Source organism: Arachis hypogaea, chromosome 12, assembly GCF_003086295.3.
Source record: "Arachis hypogaea cultivar Tifrunner chromosome 12, arahy.Tifrunner.gnm2.J5K5, whole genome shotgun sequence".
Taxonomy (NCBI): domain Eukaryota; kingdom Viridiplantae; phylum Streptophyta; class Magnoliopsida; order Fabales; family Fabaceae; genus Arachis; species Arachis hypogaea.
The window spans coordinates 98,559,069-98,579,597 of NC_092047.1; the positions used below are offsets into that span (position 1 = coordinate 98,559,069).

General features: G+C 33.0%; 1 non-coding gene across 1 annotated transcript; it reads right to left on the reverse strand.

Annotated features, from left to right (window-relative positions):
• Positions 1-17,018: 17,018 nt before the first annotated feature.
• LOC112730884 (small nucleolar RNA R71) lies at positions 17,019-17,126 on the reverse strand. Its single transcript, XR_003166687.1, has one exon. It is a non-coding gene; the product is annotated as a small nucleolar RNA R71 (small nucleolar RNA).
• Between the last annotated feature and the right edge of the window lie 3,403 nt (positions 17,127-20,529).

Genomic DNA, 20,529 nt, shown 5'->3' on the forward strand with positions numbered 1-20,529 from the left:
AAGCATATTTCTCCCAAATTCTTCTTCACTCATGATCTTCAAAATCAGGGGACAATTGATGTCCAACAGATCCGCTCAAGTGACAATCTGGCAAATTTATTCACAAAGTCTCTCCCAAAATTCTCCTTTGAAAGATTGGTACATGAGATTGGGATGCGCCGATTTCGAGATATTAAATGATGTTGGCAAGAGGGAGAGACCGTACTCTTTTTTTCTTGGTCAGGTTTTTTTTCCATTGGATTTTTTTTGACAAGGTTTTTAATGAAGCAGTCCCATCACAAAGAATATTGTACTCTTTTTTCTTCACTAAAGTTTTTTCCATTGGGTTTTCTTTAGTAAAGTTTTAATGAAGCATATTCATAATGATCATCCAAGGGGGAGTGTTATAGTATGGATGACCACCAACCCTTTATCCAATTAAAAGGTGCTTGGATAATACAAACCTTTAATATAGACGGTGCCATCCTTTTCAAAGCTTGAAAAAGCTAATCTTGTATAGCTATAAATAAGGCTTCATAGCCTAACGTACGAGATACAGCAATAATAAAGAAAATACTTTCTCTCTCTCTTTTCTTCTACAATAAAGCATTCATTTACTTTTTCCTCTTCATAGAATACTAATATAATATTAATATATTATCTTTATAGTAGTATAATAGTATTGATAAATATTGATAGTAGTATTTTTCTATTTATACTTTATTTTATTACTTTCTTATTTATTTTACAACACCATTCATATTATTTTTATAATACTATAATAGTTAGGGGTGTTCAAATCCAAACCGATTCAAATTAAACCGCTCATACAATCCAATTCAAATCGAAAATCGATTAAAACCGCACTAATTCGGATTTGATTGGATTCTATTTTTTGCAAACCGCTGGATTGGATCGGATTTTGGATCTACTTTTCATAACCGACCAAATTTAAATCTAAACCGCACAATGTGCTATAATATTATTATTTTATTATCATATTTACAATTATACTTATAACATATTCAATTTCTTATACATTTTTCTTTTATTCATGTATTATTGTTATTTAATAACTATTTTATGTTCAAAATGTTATTTATTTATTTATTTTAACTAACTTATAATTTTATTTCTATTGTTATGTTATCGTTGGCCTTTTAAGATATTGCTAAGACTTGTTATGTCATTGTTGATTATTTAAAATTTGATGTTGAGACTTGTTATATGTATTTAATTTTTTTATTTAAAAAATCACAAATCCAAACCACTTATAATCAGATTGGATCAGATCGGATTTTCAAGAAAAATTTATCTAATCTAAACCGCACCGCACATAAATTAAGCGTTCGGATCGGATAACTTTTTCTCTTAAAACCGAACCAAACCGCACCGCGAACACCCCTAATAATAGTAACCAAAACTGAATTTATTGGGTGATAAACACGTTTTTGATAGTCTCAAATTCAGGTTTTAAAATAGACAAAATGATTTTTACTAAAAAAAACCGTCACAAATTTTTATTAAGTGTATTTCACACTACGATCATGTTCTTGTCATACACATACGCCATATTGAGAATAATTTACATTTTCTTTTCATATGTTTGGTTTAAGAGAAAATCCATAAAAGTTGTATTTAATATTTAGAGAAATAATATTGTCACTCTAAGTTTTTGTAATGTCACTTCACGCGTGAATTTTTTTTATATTGTTTATCAAAATAGAAGCGGTAATGTCTATTTTTAATATTTAATAAAAATTTAAAAAAGTATGAAATAATGTAATAATGGTTTTATGAACAAAGAAACCATTTATGGCCAGAAGTAAATGTTATGATACATGAACACTGACACAAATTCGTGACACGATACGATATAAAACACGTAAATACATTAATTTTAAAATTTTATAAGACATGGTGACATGTATATATATAAAATATAAAGTATTTTTTAGATAAATTGTAATGATATTTTAATATTTTATTGATAACTAAATATAAATTAATTTGTTAATTATTTTTAATATCTTTTTTAATTATATAAAGTATTTAAAATATTTTTATTGTAATAAATAATAATATATACTATTTCTATATTCATTTTCAAGAATAAAGTTGGATACACTGACCTGTGATAGTATTTAAGTAAATCCAAGTGTATTTAGAGAAATTTTTTATTTCTTATTAAGAGACATAGCAGATACGCGTATCGGACGAATGTCGATGAGTGTCGTATTTAAAATGTGTCCGACACGCAGACATGACAGCTCAACAAAGTGTCCATGCTTCACAGAGCTATACATGTACTTTTGATACATAAAGATTTTATAATTATCTTTATATGAAAATATTTCTATTTTATTATTAGATGATGAATTATAAAATTTGATTATGATATGATATAAAAATATTATCTTTATGTCATGATTAATTAAAATGAGAAAGGTGGATCCAGCTTTCATCCAACAACTCAATAAAGCAGAAGGGATTCCTATGATTAAGAGAAAAAGACACTACTCCTGCCCTTGAAATGCTTGTGAAGGAAATTGTCCGTACATGTAAGGAGTGGGGGATCTTTCAGATAATTACTATTAAAAAATAACTCAGTTTATCTCTTATCATAATCCAAATTAAAGAGATTAAGAGAGATAACTTTTCATGATTAGTGAGAGATAAAGGCCTTAGCACACAACATTGATTAGTTTCACATACATACCCTTTTTGTTGTACTGAGATGTATGCCAAGAATATGCTAAGGACATGGTGAAACTAGCATTGGAGTTGATAAGACCAAGAAGACAGATGAGATTTTCATAAGAACAACAGTAAGAGGGAAAAGAATGGCAAACCGTAATAAGTGAAAGTGACATCTTTCAAGAACTTTTCTCTCGTGTAAAGAAATTTTGCATAGTAAAATTTTTTGTAGATAATATCAAATTGCTTGGTTGGTGTTTTTGTTGTGTTTTGCTTAGGTACAGCAGCTAATAAAGACATTGGTGAAATAGTGTATGACGAAGAAGGTTGTATAGTTTTTGGATCGAGACAATCGATATTTACTTATATGACATTTGAGGCCGACAGTTTAATAGCTTTGAAGAATTTGATATTGCATTCCGTCGGGCAACAAGAGAAAAAAAGGTGAAAAAGATTTATTATAGATATCCGACCGAAGTAGATGACAATTTGTTTTATAAAAGGTATGTTACTATTATATTTATGAGATAACGATTATGAGAAATACGTTTGTTGTGTTAAATTAGGTACCGTTTATGTAACGATGAAAACATACGGCTCATACGGTCGTGGCACAACTAATGAACAAATATTCATATGTTAAAATTATTCGTGTATCTCATTAAAGTGGGTGGCCGAGGATCATCTGATAATAGTCCGTTGAGTACTTGAGTGAAACTGTTAGACGATTATCAGAAGAACTATGATAAACCTAAATATGTCACCTGAAGGAGAGTCACGAGGAGTCTAATGTTAAAGCTTGTAATGTTTACCTGGGCTTATTGCCGCCAACAAACTCTTCAAGGCAGTCGCTATTGCGTAGGCTGCTGCGATTGCCACTATTGCGTAGGCTGCTACTAGCGCGTACAACCTCAAGGGGAAATAAGCAGCAGTAGTCGTCGCCGGGGCCTACAACTTCAAGGAAGATTGGTTGTACTCATTGTCATAACGGCCTACATAATCCCGAGGCGGCCCGGCATCGCCAAAGTGTCGGGGCCAGCAGTGTTCATTTGGTATTAAATTTGGAGGTTTTTTTGTTAATTTTTTATTTGTTTCAAGGAGTTTTCTTATTTGGATTTGTGATACAGTATAAAAAATTATTCGTTACAACATTTTTTAGTGACTTTTGACGGTGAAAAATAATAAATTTTAATCATCTTTTATTGATTCAATCAATATGTGTTGAAATTTTAGTTGAGTTTAACCTTAACCTCACACTCAAATATATATTCAATCAAAATTTATAGTTAGTACCGGTTATCAGAATTGGCTCTTGTTTCCATCCTCCTTTGGTTTACTGACCCATCTTTCTTTTCTACGTCTTTCTAATAACCGGTTATCCGGTTCAATATCTTCCAAAATGGGAAACTGCAAGTCCTTGATAGAGTTGCAACTGTATTCCAATCAACTGGAGGGAAATATCCCAAGTGATCTTGGGAAAAGATTCAGGGTTTGTAGAATGTCCATGTGTATGATAATCACCTCTCTGGTGAGCTGCCTTTGCAAATGACAGAGCTCAAGCACCTGAAGAACATCTCATTGTTCAACAACCGCTTCTCTGGGAATTAATAGCAGTTTAGTCCAGCTGGACTTTACAAATGATAGGTTCACCGGCAACATCCCACCAAATCTATGGAGGGCACTGAGATGGGGTTGGCAGAGCACAACGCCAACATTGAGGTGGAGATCGATAACATGAACATCTGGACAAAACCTTGCAGCCAATGTTATTAGGGAGACTCCCAGAGTTACTTGGGAATTTGAATTAGTTTGATTCAAGTCTCCAACCATAATGGAACTTAATTTCGGATAAATCTTGGATTTTGTTAGACTGTATCATCCTAATAATTCTCCAACACTGAAACGATCAAGATAGATCACGTTACATGAATTGTTAGTAGTTAACATCAACGAAGAAGCACAAAGTAAGCCACGATAGTCATTATCAAATTGATATATCAACTAAAGTCACCAGTGCGAGGTGCCCTTAAAACATTGGTTAAATTGCTATGTATTTCATTGCTTAATGGTAATTATTAGCGTTTAATCATATTTTCCATCAACATTCTTTCTTCCTGATATAATTAAGTATACAAGTATATAACCCATTAATTAGTCCTACGTATGTTCATACTTTTTTTCCCCCCAAATATTGGCGCCAAAAAGTTATTACAATTATTATATGTTTTTATAAATAAAACAGATACAAGCAAGCTAAGGAAATAATAATTAAGGCGACTGCCACTAACCCAAGAAAAAATCTGAATGTATATATATATTAACAAGTCTAATAGCCAGTGCTATGTACGTGATAAAATTGAAATTATAATTTTAAATTCTTTTGTTAGGATTAATTTAAATTATAATAATTTAATTAATAAAAATATAACATATTATGTATTGTTTGTTTTTTCTTAATCTAATATTAAATATATTAACTCTAAATTTATACCCACTTTCATCAAATAATAACTCCACTCCTTGAATTCTGTCTGTATATATATATATATACTCAAATTTAGTCTATAAATACGCCAGCAGCGCAGTGCTTGCAATTCATATATAATGTATTGAGTAATTAACAAATATGTTGGTGTATTCGTTTATGTTTTACGACATAAAATTATTGTCTATCTTATTTAAGTATATAAATTTAATTTTAATACTACAGTCTTTTAATAAATTTATACATTTAAGTAATTTTTTAAGAGAATGAATTAAAATTTAATTATTTTTAATAATTTGACATTATAAAATTAAATAAATATATAAATTATATTGGTACATAAAAATGAAACATTTGAGAATAAGATATTTTCTATATACCATAATTTTTGGTATACAAAGAATGATTTACTGCTAATCCATGTAGTTGTTAATGACAATGTGGTAAATGACAATGGATTAGCCATTTTTATTTTTACATTATTTTTTGTGTATTATTTTTTTATATTATTTTACTTTAGTGTGTTGAGTTTTTCTTTATTAAAAAAAAACTTTTGAAGTATCTAAATTTTCTTTTATTTTTAAATTTTGGGTTTCAATAGATTGAAGTCTAGTGAATTCCCTTCACACCATCAGAAAAGGAACCAATAACACATGCAAATGCTTGTTAACGAAAAAACAACATGCAAGGTTTCAACTGAAAAAAATAAAACTTATCTAGAGTCAAAAAATAAATTGAGTGAATGTATGTTTTAAGGGTGTTTATGGTCATGACCTAGTCTGATCCAAAAATTCGGTTCAAATTTAGTAGGTTTGGGCTAAATTTGGCCCGATTTCAGTTGGATCTGATCGAATTTGAAATAAAAAATTTTAACTAATTAAACCTTTTTCAACTGGGTTAGAATCAGGTTTGGATTATCTGATCTGATTTGGTTGAACAAAAAATTGATTTATATTAAGTTATTAACATGTATTTATTTATTTTGATTTTGATATTTAATGTCTCATTTTATGACAATATAGATATTTAATGGATATAATTGATTTTTCAAATGTGATGAACTTATATTAAAAAGTTGTATACTTTTTATTTTTATTTTGCTATATTGTCAACAAACTTTAACGTTTTAGTTTCATCTAAATATAATTTTCACTCAGTTTAAATCTGATTTTATTGTGATATGAAAGTAATAAGTTTTATTAAGTTTAACTATTTAAAGTCGGATAAAAATCTCTAAAATAGACCTAATTAATATTTAAGATTGATTCTGAACTAAGATAAATCTAGTTTTATCTAACCCATAAACACTTCTAATATATCATATTAATTAATAATTTAATATAGATATAAATAAATATATTAGTAACTAACTTGATAGTCATATTTTTTTTTTGGAGTGATTTTCTTTTTAAAAAGTATCATATCCAACTCAAACTACATATAATTATGCAAGTAGAAGCATCTTACAAGTTCGGAACTCACATATAACAGAAAAACAGATTAAGTAACTAACAAATATCCTTGGTATCCTAGTTTATCTTTTACAGCTGAAAACTATTTTCTTATTTAAGCATATGAATTTAATTTTAATACATCATCTCTTTAATAAATTCCTACATTTAAAAATATTTTTAAGTAATTGAATTAATTAAAGTTTAATTACTTTTAATAATGTAATAATACACAACTAAATAATTATGTAAAAACTTTTTATACTGGTGCATAAAAATTAGATTTTTAAATTATTTTAAAATTTTATATACAATTTTAATTCCACCGAAGAAATTAACTCTTAAAAACTCCTTTATTGTATTTACTATTTAGTATTACTAAATATATTATCTGTTTTGACTGTTATTAAGGAAAAATATATCCATACTTTAATACATGATTTTATCTTGCATTTTCACCAACAACAAACACATTACTCCACAACATTAAAATTCCAAAATTCAAACGGTCTTCTAATTTAGTGTTGTTAATGTTCGAAAGCAAGTAAAGATCACACAATTAAAAAATTGTTAAAAGCAAGAATAAATTTTGAAATTTTTAATAAATAAATTAATCAAATGATAACTTCCAAAAGCAGCATACCAAATCAAGAATATTTAATCAAGTCTTAAGATTAGTCACCAAAAAAGATCAAGTTTCAAGATCTACGATCAATGAAATTATTCTGGTCTCCGGTTCAGAGTTGGCTTAGAGACAGTAAAAAAAAAACACCCAAATAAATAATAACTGCAGAATTCAGAAAATTCTAATAAAAAAAAAATTCATACTTATTAGTCACTAATACATAACATCAATTAACTTGAGCAAAGAGATTCAGCTTGGTATATATGCGTAAGCACTAATAGCAAGATTACAATTTTAAGCCAAAAGTAATAAATTCTTCAACATCAGATTCTGGCAATACGTTTAACATGGCCTTAAGATCTTCAACATTTTCTTAAGTCCTTTCTAGATGTGTAACCTTGCCAACTTTCAAGTCATGTCATGCCTTGAATGACAATAGCACTTGCCCTTCTTCTTAAGAGTGACAAATGGGTTAGTCCGTCTCGTCTCGTTTTGTCTAGTGAGGCGGTTCCAAATTTTTTTTCCGTTTTATCTAACGGCAGGTTTGCGGGCTAAGCCCGTCAATTTTCTTTTTTTTTTTCATATATATTCATTTTTTTTATTAATAAATTATTAAATATTTAATAATATGTAAATTTTATAATTATTTCAATAAATTTATAATTTCTAAAGACATAAAAAATTATAGTTTCTAAATTCACAAATATTAAAATTTTTATAATTCTAAATATATAATAAACATAATCATCAAACAAGTTTTTTGAAACAAAATAATAAAACTAATATTATAAAAAATAAAACAAACATTGTCCAAAACATATAATTAAACATTTTTAAGTCTCTAATAAATCAAATATAGTACATAATTAAAATTATAACTTCTTCGATTACAAAAAAAATGACGGGCCCACCAAAAAAGTCCGATCCGTCTCGCTAAAACTCGCCAAAGTTTGTAGATTAAACAATACAGATTAGGCGGGTTTTTTAATTACAAAAGTTTCGAATTTTCAGTTCGATCCGTCTTTTTTGATAAATTATGTAGGTTGATTCAATAGATTTTGGCCTATTTACCACTTCTACTTTTTCCTGTCCATCAACTTCTCATAAAAATACTGTTATTTTTGTAAAATAACTAATAAAATTAGAGGCTCCATAACATTTTATTACGAACTTAAAACAAATGAAACTTGCTATTGGAATGAACATAAAGTTATAAATGGGAAAATAAAACAGAAAATTGGGATACAATGACAAACCACAATAAGCTGCGGTGATTTGGGTAACTAAAAGTAATAGGATTAGAAGCTCATGTTCTATAAATTCTTTCACAAACTAACTTGAGAATATAATATGAGAGAGTAATATTAGAAAAATAATAACACAAAATTAATTTATTTAATTTAATATTTATAATTTTATATATATAATATACATAATTATATATTTATTACGTTTAAAATTATCTATGTATTTTAACAATAATTAAAAAATATAAAATATAAAAATGAATACAGTAAAAAAACAAAAAAACAAAAAAAACCAAGTTATAACTCTAACTTTTAAATTATGGCTCACAAATATTTTTTATGTCAAAAATATCTAGGGATAACAAATGGGTGAAGTATGTTGGACTTGCCCACTTAACTCCTAAGAAATTAAAATGGGTCAAACTAAACTTTTTTTTTATAGCAAAAAACAAATTGTCGCCTAATCCACCCCGCTTGCTCCGCAGACTTTGATGGGCAAACTTGGTGAGCATCTGTTTCTTTTGGTTTTATTTTTAGCATTTTATCCAATCCAACCCAATAATATCCATTTAAAAGAAAAAAAAAGTCGTAATTTCAAAACTAATAAAAAAATTATTCTTAGCAGTCATTTTATTTTTAGTAACAACAAAAGTAATTATTATTAGATTTACTGATAATTAAACATTAGCTGTTTTATGTTTTATTGTTAAAAAATTTTAACAATAATTATATAATTATTAATAAAAAAAATTTTAATAATCGTCAAAAGTATATAAAATAACGACATATATATATATATAATTGTCATAAAAACAATTTAAAAAAGACATATAATGACTATTATATTTTTATCATTAGAAATAATTTTTATAATAGTACTAACATACTAACATTCTATATTAATTTTAGTATATAAATAATATTTTTATAAAATTATAGATTTTAAATTTTAAAAAAATTTGGAGCGGGCCGAGCCCGCTAGCTCGCTGCTAGGAGAAGTGGTAATGAATTTTAGGGGTGCATATGTGGCGGGTGAAGCCGGGTTTGATATGATCTATATCCGACCTGAAATATACACCGGGTCTATTTATTAGATCCGAACCTGGTCCTAGACCCGATAAAATCAATACACTTTCGGGCCACAATTATACCGGGTGAAAACCGGACCGTTAACATTACATTATGTTGATACCTTCTTGTAAGCTAGCATATAAAAATATCCAAATTTTTAAAACTCCAACCATTATTTAACATGGTAAAATTCACTTAGAAAAATATAACAAGAACCAACATTTTTTCAAAATTAAAGCATAACCACAATCAATATTAAAGTATAACCACAATCAATACTAATATTGTTTAATAATACCAAATATTTAAATCAATACAAATAACACAATATTATGCATTAGTCTAAAATCTTATGTATTCTAAACATAAAACATTAACTTATAGTCTTATAATGACTAATAACACAAAATATTAAGGTTTACAATACTTAAATTCCACATAAGAATAGTCATGATCCATTACTAATAACACAAAATATTAATTGTGTATGATGACCGGGCCACCGGGCAGACTTCAGGTGACCCAAGCTATGGCTCAGACCCGACTCAAAATAATGACCGGGTCTATTTTTGAGACCCTTACCCGACCCTAAATCCGATGAAATCACACCAAATTAGCTCCTAAAGTGTTTGAGACCGGGTCAAACCCTCGAACCGGGCCGAATCATGTACACCCCTAATGAATTTTATGAAGATTGAAATAGGTGGAGCAAAACTAGCTAGCTCTCCTACAAGCGAATTTTTTACGGGGCGGAATGTTTGCCATCCTATAAATATGTACACCTTGCAAAGCTAGCATTCTTATGTCAATGTGGCATCTCATCAAAATTGAGTTACTAGCTCGAATTCGAATAATTTTATTGGGTTAAACTATTTAATCGGATTAGGATTAAAGTTCGAGTCATCCAATCCAATTCGGTTAAATCAAAATTTGAAAAATATGAATTTATGCTTTGATAGTTTGATTTTTATTGGTATGTATTCATTTATTTTAATTGTGATATTTAATACATTGTTTAGTGATAATATAAATCTTTAATGGGTATGTTTAATTTTTTAAATGTGATGAATTGATGTTAAAAAGTTTCATATTTTCTCTTTATTTTTCTATTTTTTTTCTATTGTCATATAAATTTAGCATAATATATTTTTTTTGAATCAAAAAGCTCAACACAACAAGTGGAGCAACGATAGTAAACAATTTGGAAATCACTAGGTAAAGGCATAAACTATTTAGCAAAACTACATGATACCCCTTGTTATCTTCGGTATTGCCATCAACAACAGAAGGAATCCACACCTAGCCACTCATTGAAGTTTATGAACGACTAGTAGATAATATCGTCAACCCCTTTTCTTTTTTTCTGAAAGATCCTTATATTCCTTTCAAGCCAGATATTCCAGATTATAGCACAGAAGGATACCATCCACCTTTTGCGCTCCTACTTATTAGTTGATGACTCAATCCAACTCTGAAAATGTTCCTTTAGCGTCCTTGAGCATGACCATTGCCTTCCAACAAAAGATAGCCATGCACACCAAACCTGCCAAGAAAAACACAAGCAAGAAACAAGTGGTGACCAAATTCAACACCGTTATTACACAACACACAGACCACATCTTCTTGGTTAACCACTTCCAACCGACTTAGCCTCTCCTTTATATTGACCCTCCCAGTTAAGACAAACCAAATAAACAATTCAACTCTTGGTGGGACTAGACCCTTCCATACAGTCCTAGTAAAGCTGAAACTCGCTATATCCTTCGGAAGCAATTCCATCTGCAATTTCTGCACAAAGGAGTTAGTAGAAAATACACCCTGTTTATCAAACTTCCACACCACTCTATCTTCTCTGTCATATACAAGATTAACCAGTCTTAATGATTCATGCAGCTGGTTCAGCAGGTCCAACTCCCATTGGAATAGCTCGTGCCTCCATTGGAAATTCTACCTCCACTCTAACCTGTTCCAGAACCTACAATCCCCTATGATGGATCCTTTTTGGTTTGAAACTGAGAAGAGTCTCGAAAAAGTATCTTTCAGGGGCCCACCACGCAACCAAACATCCTCCCAGAATCTCGTTCCTCTCCCATCACCAATTTTCATAGACAACCCATTAATCATCTTCTGTCTTACTTGATGATCCTTGAACTGTATTTGGCATATATCCTTCCATGGCCCCCTGAGTGGGTAATTCCTGGGATGATAGCATCACCGTGGGATTCAGATTGTTGCAAGAGCATACCACCTTCTTCCATAAGGGGCAATCCTCCTTCAAAAATCGCCACCACCACTTAAATAGAAGTGCTGTGTTACGCACCATGGCATCCCCAACACCTAATCCACCTAGCTTTTTAGGGGCCTGCACCACCTTCTACCTGACCATGGCCATACCAAATCTACCATCCTCCTTACTCCATAGAAACCTTCTCTGTAGGGAAATTAGTTTCTTTGCAACAGCCTTCGACATTTTATACAAACTCAAATAATAGACAGGGAGGTTGTTCAAAATAGATTTAATAAGCACCAGTTTACCAACTTTATTGAGAACCTTGGCTTTCCAGATACTCAACTTCTCCTCCACTTTTTTCTATAATAGGCTTCCAAGTCTTCACCAACCTCGGTTCGCTCCTAGTTGGATGCCCAAGTATTTTACCGGAAGAGATGCTGCCTTACAGCCCAGTACGCTACACATACGCTGTACCCACTGAGCATCACAGTTAATAGGAATCAAACTAGACTTATCAAAATTAATACTCAGCCCTGACATAAGCTCAAAGCAGCGAAGGATCCTCCTATAATTCTTTATGGTCTCTTCCTTCGGGGGGCAGAACAGAACAGTATCATCTGCAAACTGAAGATGTGACAACTCGATATGGTCTCTACCCACCAGCAACGGCGAGATTCGCTCATTTCTCACCGCCTCACCAAACATCCTATGTAGAACGTCAACCACAAGTACAAATAGAAATAGAGACAGCGGATCCCCCTGTCGCAAACCTCTTTCCATCTTAAAAGGCTTAGATGGTGATCCGTTTATCAGCACAGACATAGAACTCGTACCTACACACTCCATAATCCAACTCCTCCATCTATGTCCAAATCCCATCTTTTGCAGCACAAGGTCAACAAACTCCACTTGACTCTATCATATGCTTTCTGGAAGTCTAGCTTTATTATTACCGCTTCCTTCTTAGTCGCTTTTATCCATTGAACAGTTTCGCAAGCGATAAAGGCCCCATCATGGATCTTCCTTCTCTTAACAAAAGCGCTCTGAGTCTCACCTGCCAGTCGCGGCATGATTGCTCACATCCTCCTAACCAGTATTTTCGAAATGACTTTATACACTGATGAGCGGATAATTTATACGCTTTTTGGCATTGTTTTTAGTATGTTTTAGTAGGATCTAGTTACTTTTAGGGATGTTTTTATTAGTTTTTATGTTAAATTCACATTTCTGGACTTTACTATGAGTTTGTGTGTTTTTCTGTGATTTCAGGTATTTTCTGGATGAAATTGAGGGACTTGAGCAAAAATCAGATTCAGAGGTTGAAGAAGGACTACTGATGCTGTTGGATTCTGACCTCCCTGCACTCAAAGTGGATTTTCTGGAGCTACAGAACTCAAAATGGCACACTTCCAATTGCGTTGGAAAGTAGACATCCAGGGCTTTCCAGAAATATATAATAGTTCATACTTTGGCCGAGTTTAGATGACGTAAAAGGGCGTTGAACGTCAGTTCTACGCTGCAGTCTGGAGTTAAACGCCAGAAACACGTCACGAACCAGAGTTGAACGCCAAAAACACGTTACAACTTGGCGTTCAACTCCAGAAGAAGCCTCTGCACGTGTAACATTCAAGCTCAGCCCAAGCACACACCAAGTGGGCCCCGGAAGTGGATTTATGCATCAATTACTTACTTCTGTAAACCCTAGTAGCTAGTTTAGTATAAATAGGACTTTTTACTATTGTATTTTGATCTTTTGGAAGATCCTGGATTGTATTTTTGATCCTGTGATCTCGTTTGGGGGCTGGCCATTCGGCCATGCCTGGACCTTTCACTTATGTATTTTCAACGGTAGAGTTTCTACACTCCATAGATTAAGGTGTGGAGCTCTGCTGTCCCTCATGAATTAATGCAAAGTACTACTGTTTTTCTATTCAACTCAACTTATTCCGCTTCTAAGATATTCATTCGCATTTCAACATAAATGTGATGAACGTGACAATCATCATCATTCCCCCACAAACGCGTGCCTGACAACCACTTCCGTTCCACCTTAGATTGAATGATTATCTCTTGGATCTCTTAATCAGAATCTTCGTGGTATAAGCTAGATTGATGGCGGCATTCATGAGAGTCCGGAAAGTCTAAACCTTGTCTGTGGTATTCCGAGTAGGATTCTGGGATTGAATGACTGTGACGAACTTCAAACTCGCGAGTGCTGGGCGTAGTGACAGACGCAAAAGGAGGGTAAATCCTATTCCAGTATGATCGAGAACCTCAGATGATTAGCCGTGCTGTGACAGAGCATTTGGACCATTTTCACAAGAGGATAGGATGCAGCCATTGACCACGGTAATGCCTCCAGATGATTAGCCATGCAGTGACAGCGCATTGGACCATTTTCACAGAGAGGATGAAAAGTAGCCATTGACAATGGTGATGTCCTTACATAAAGCTAGCCATGGAAAGGAGTAAGATTGATTGGATGAAGACAGCAGGAAAGCAGAAGTTCAGAGGAACGAAAGCATCTCCATACGCTTATCTGAAATTCTCACCAATGATATACATAAGTATTTCTATCTTTATTTTCTATTTATTTATTATAAAATTTCGAAAACTCCATAACTATTTTATATCCGCCTGACTGAGATTTACAAGGTGACCATAGCTTGCTTCATACCAACAATCTCCGTGGGATCGACCCTTACTCACGTAAGGTTTTATTACTTGGACGACCCAGTGCACTTGCTGGTTAGTTGTATCGAAGTTGTGAAAGAAAAACAATTTATTAAGACGTGTGTACAGAGTTTTTGGCGCCGTTGCCTGAGATCACAATTTCGTGCACCAAGTTTTTGGCGCCGTTGCTGGGGATTGTTCGAGTTTGGACAACTGACGGTTCATCTTGTTGCTCAGATTAGGTAATTTTCTTTTTGTTTTATTTTCAAAAAAAAATTTTCAAAAAAAAAAAATTTTCAAAAATCTTTCAAAAATTTCTCATCTGTTTTCGAAAATTATTCTAAAATTTTTTTTAAGAATGAATTCTAGTGTTTCATGAAGCATGTTGAAGCCTGACTGGCTGTAAAGCCATGTCTAAATTCATTTGGACTGGGGCTTCCAACCCAACATTATCAAGAGCAAGTTAGTTGCTGCTAATCCACCTGCTGCTGTTCCAGATCCAAAAGATTTACATCCTAAAGCTGACTGGCTATTAAGCCATGTCCAACCCTTTGATTGGAGCTTTGGGCTAATATTGAAAGATTCCTGGAATTCTTCTTAAAGATTTTGGACTTCTTATTTTCTTTTTCCATATGTTTTTCGAAAAAAATTTAAAAGAAAATACAAAAAAAAATCATAAAATCATAAAAACCAAAAATATTTTGTGTTTTTTGAGTCTTGAGTCAATTTTTAAGTTTGGTGTCAATTGCATACTCATCTTGCTTTTTTCAAAAATTGCATTCATGCATTGCATTCATCATGATCTTCAAGTTGTTCTTGATAAACCTTCTTGATTGATCTTCATATTTTATTGTTTTGTGTTGTATGGTGTTTTTCATATGCATTCTTGCATTCATAGCGTCTATACATGAAAAATTTCTAAGTTTGGTGTCTTGCATGTTTTCTTTGCATTGAAAATTTTTCAAAAATATGTTCTTGATGTTCATCATGATCTTCAAAGTGTTCTTGGTGTTCATCTTGACATTCATAGCATTCTTGCATGCAGTCTTTTTCATGTTTTTCCCTCTCATCATTAAAAATTTAAAAATAAAAAAAAATATCTTTCCCTTTTTAACTCATAAATTTCGAAAATTTGAGTTGACTTTTTCAAAACTTTTTAAAATCTAGTTGTTTTTATGAGTCAAATCAAATTTTCAATTTAAAAATCTTATCTTTTCAAAATCTTTTTCAAAAATCAAATCTTTTTCATTTTTCTTATTTATTTTCGAAAATTTTAAAAATATTTTTCAAAAATCCTTTTCTTATCTTTATCTCCTAATTTTCGAAAATAACATCATCAATTAATGTTTTGATTCAAAAATTTCAAGTTTGTTACTTGCTTGTTAAGAAAGATTCAAACTTTAAGTTCTAGAATCATATCTTGTGATTTCTTGTGAATCAAGTCATTAATTGTGATTTTAAAAATCAATTTTTTTTTCAAAACTAATTTCAATCATATCTTTTAAAAAATATCTTTTTATCTTATCTTTTTTAAAATTTGATTTTAAAATATCTTTTCTAACTTCTCATCTTCTTATCTTTTCAAAATTAATTTTCAAATTTGTTTCAACTAACTAACTAACTTTTTGTTTGTTTCTTATCTTTTTCAAAACTACCTAACTAACTCTCTCTCTCTCTCTCTAATTTTCGAAAATACCTTCCTCTTTTTCAAAATTTCTTTTTAATTAACTAATTATTTAAATTTTTTATTTTAAATTTCGAAAATTACTAACATTTTTCAAAAACTATTTTCGAAAATCACTAACTCTTTTTCAAAAATTATTTTCGAAAATCCTCTTTCTCTCTCATCTCATTCTATTTATTTATTTATTTACTAACATCTCTTCCTCACTCACCAAAAATCCGAACCCCCTCTCTCTCTGAGTTCATATTTTCTCTTCTTCTTTTCTTCTACTCACATAGGGACCTCTATACCTGGGTAAAAAGGATCCCTATTATTATTATTTTTCTGTTCTCTCTTTTTCATATGAGCAGGAGCAAGGACAAGAACATTCTTGTTGAAGCAGACCCAGAACCTGAAAGGACTCTAAAGAGAAAACTAAGAGAAGCTAAATTACAACAATCCAGCAAGCACCTTTCAGAAATTTTCGAACAGGAAGAGGAGATGGCAGCCGAAAATAATAATAATGCAAGGAGGATGCTTGGTGACTTTACTGCACCTAATTCCAATTTACATGGAAGAAGCATCTCCATCCCTACCATTGGAGCAAACAATTTTGAGCTGAAACCTCAACTAGTTTCTCTGATGCAACAAAACTGCAAGTTTCATGGACTTCCATCTGAAGATCCCTTTTAGTTCTTAACTGAATTCTTGCAGATCTGTGATACTGTTAAGACCAATGGAGTAGACCCTGAAGTCTACAGGCTCATGCTTTTCCCTTTTGCTGTAAGAGACAGAGCTAGAGTGTGGTTGGACTCTCAACCCAAAGATAGCCTGAACTCTTGGGATAAGCTGGTCACGACTTTCTTAGCCAAGTTTTTTCCTCCTCAAAAGTTGAGCAAGCTTAGAGTGGATGTTCAAACCTTCAGACAGAAAGAAGGTGAATCCCTCTATGAAGCTTGGGAGAGATACAAGCAACTGACCAAAAAGTGTCCTTCTGACATGCTTTCAGAATGCACCATCTTGGATATATTCTATGATGGTCTGTCTGAATTAGCTAAGATGTCATTGGATACTTCTGCAAGTGGATCCATTCACCTAAAGAAAACACCTGCAGAAGCTCAAGAACTCATTGACATGGTTGCTAATAACCAGTTCATGTACACTTCTGAGAGGAATCCTGTGAGTAATGGGATGCCTCAGAAGAAGGGAGTTCTTGAAATTGATACTCTGAATGCCATATTGGCTCAGAATAAAATATTGACTCAGCAAGTCAATATGATTTCTCAGAGTCTGAATAGAATGCAAGCTGCATCCAACAGTACTCAAGAGACATCTTCTGAGGAAGAAGCTTATGATCCTGAGAACCCTGCAATAGCAGAGGTAAATTATATGGGTGAACCTTATGGAAACACCTATAACCCCTCATGGAGAAATCACCCAAATTTCTCATGGAAGGATCAACAAAAGCCTCAACAAGGCTTTAATAATGGTGGAAGAAATAGGTTTAACAATAGTAAACCTTTTCCATCATCCACTCAGCAACAGACAGAGAACTCTGAACAAAATACCTCTAATTTAGCAAACTTAGTCTCTGATCTATCTAAGGCCACTGTGAGTTTCATGAATGAAACAAGGTCCTCCATTAGAAATTTGGAAGCACAAGTAGGCCAGCTGAGTAAAAGGATCACTGAAATCCCTCCTAGTACTCTCCCAAGCAATACAGAAGAAAATCCAAAAGGAGAGTGCAAGGCCATTGAATTGACCATCATGGCCGAACCCACAAGAGAGGAGAAGGACGTGAATCCCAAGGAGGAAGACCTCCTGGGACGTCCAGTGATCAATAAGGAGTTTCCCTCTGAGGAACCAAAGGACTCTGAGGCTCATCTAGAGACCATAGAAATTCCATTGAACCTCCTTACGCCCTTCATGAGCTCTGATGAGTACTCTTCTTCTGAAGAGAATGAGGATGTTACTGAAGAGCAAGTTGCCAAGTTCCTTGGTGCAATCATGAAGCTGAATGCCAATTTATTTGGTAATGAGACTTGGGGAGATGAACCTCCTCTGTTCACCAATGAACTAAATGTATTGGATCAACTGAGATTGCCTCAGAAGAAACAGGATCCTGAAAAGTTCCTAATACCTTATACCATAGGCACCATGACCTTCGAGAAGGCTCTATGTGACCTTGGGTCAGGGATAAACCTCATGCCACTCTCTTAATGGAGAAACTGGGAATCTTTGAGGTACAAGCTGCTAGAATCTCATTAGAGATGGCAGATAACTCAAGAAAAGAGGCTTATGGACAAGTAGAGGACATGTTAAGGTTGAAGGCCTTTACATCCCTGCTGATTTCATAATCCTAGATACTGGGAAGGATGAGGATGAATCTATCATCCTTGGAAGACCCTTCCTAGCCATAGCAAGAGCTGTGATTGATGTTGACAGAGGTGAACTAGTCCTTCAATTAAATGAGGACTCCCTTGTGTTTAAAACTCAAGGTTACCCTTCTGTAAACATGGAAAATAGGCACAGTAAGCTTCTCTCAAAACAGAGTCATACAGAGCCCCCACAGTCAAACTCTAAGTTTGGTGTTGGGAGGCCACAACCAAACTCTAAGTTTGATGTTGAACTCCCATATTCAAACTCTAAGTTTGGTGTTGGGGAGTCTCAACAATGCTCTGAACATCTGTGAGGCTTCATGAGAGCCCACTATCAAGCTATTGACATTAAAGAAGCGCTTGTTGGGAGGCAACCCAATTTTTATTTATCTAATTTATTTTCATTCTTGTTGTTCTTTCATGTTTTATTAGGTTCATGATCATGTGGAGTCACAAAATAAAAAAGAAAAATTAAAAACAGAATCAAAAACAGCAGAAGAAAAATCACACCCTGGAGGAAGGGCTTACTAGCATTTAAATGCCAGTAAGGAGCATCTGGCTGGCGTTCAACGCCAGAACAGAGCATGGATCTGGCGCTGAATGCCAGAAACAAGCATAGAACTGGCGTTCAACGCCAGAAACATGCTGCATCTGGGTGTTGAACGCCCAGAACAAGCATCAGTTCGACGTTTAAACGCCAGAATTGCATGCAAAGGCATTTTACATGCCTAATTGGTGCAGAGATGTAAATCTTTGACACCTCAAGATCTGTGGACCTCACAGGATCATCTCAGGATCTGTAGATCCCACAGGATCCCCACCTTCCCTCCTCATAATCCTAGTTTTTTTCCACATCTTCTTCTTCATCTATTCTTTCTTCTTTTGCTCGAGGGCGAGCAACATTCTAAGTTTGGTGTGGTAAAAGCATAAGCTTTTTGTTTTTCCGTTACCATTGATGGCACCTAAGATCGGAGAAACCTCTAGAAAAGGGGAAGGGAAGACAAAGGCTTCCACCTCCGAGTCATGGGAGATGGAAAGATTCATCTCAAGGGTTTATAGCTCAGTGGTAGAACATGTGGCTACAAATCAAGAGATCCCTGAGATACCTCAGGGGATGCACTTCCCTCCACATAATTATTGGAAGCAACTGAGGACAGGAATACCAAAAATCACTAGGGATCAAGCCACAAAGACAAGGAAGAGACATAGAAGAGCTCAAGGACATCATTGGTTCCTCAAGAAGGAAACGCCACCATCACTAAGGTGGACTCATTCCTTGTTCTTAAATTCTCTGTTTTTCATTTTCTTTATGTTAAATGCTTATCCATGTTTGTGTCTTATTACATGATCATTAGTATTTAGTAACTTTGTCTTAAAGTTATGAATGTCCTATGAATCCATCACCTCTCTTAAATGAAAAATGTTTTAATTCAAAAGAACAAGAAGTACATGAGTTTCGAATTTATCCTTGAACTTAGTTTAATTATATTGATGTGGTGACAATACTTTTTATTTTCTGAATGAATGCTTGAACAGTGCATATGTCTTTTGAAGTTGTTGTTTAAGAATGTTAAATATGTTGGCTCTTGAAAGAATGATGACAAGGAGACATGTTATTTGATAATCTGAAAAATCATAAAAATGATTCTTGAAGCAAGAAAAAGCAGCAAAGAACAAAGCTTGCAGAAAAAAAAAATAGCAAAAAAAAAAAAAAGAAGAGAAAAAGCAAGCAGAAAAAGCCAAAAGCTCTTAAAACTAAGAGGCAAGAGCAAAAAGCCAATAGCCCTTAAAACCAAAAGGCAACGGTAATAAAAAGGATCCCAAGGCTTTGAGCATCAGTGGATAGGAGGGCTTAAAGGAATAAAATCCTGGCCTAAGCGGCTAAACCAAGCTGTCCCTAACCATGTGCTTGTGGCGTGAAGGTGTCAAGTGAAAACTTGAGACTGAGCGGTTAAAGTCAAGGTCCAAAGAAAAAAAAAAGAGTGTGCTTAAGAACCCTGGACACCTCTAATTGGGGACTTTAGCAAAGT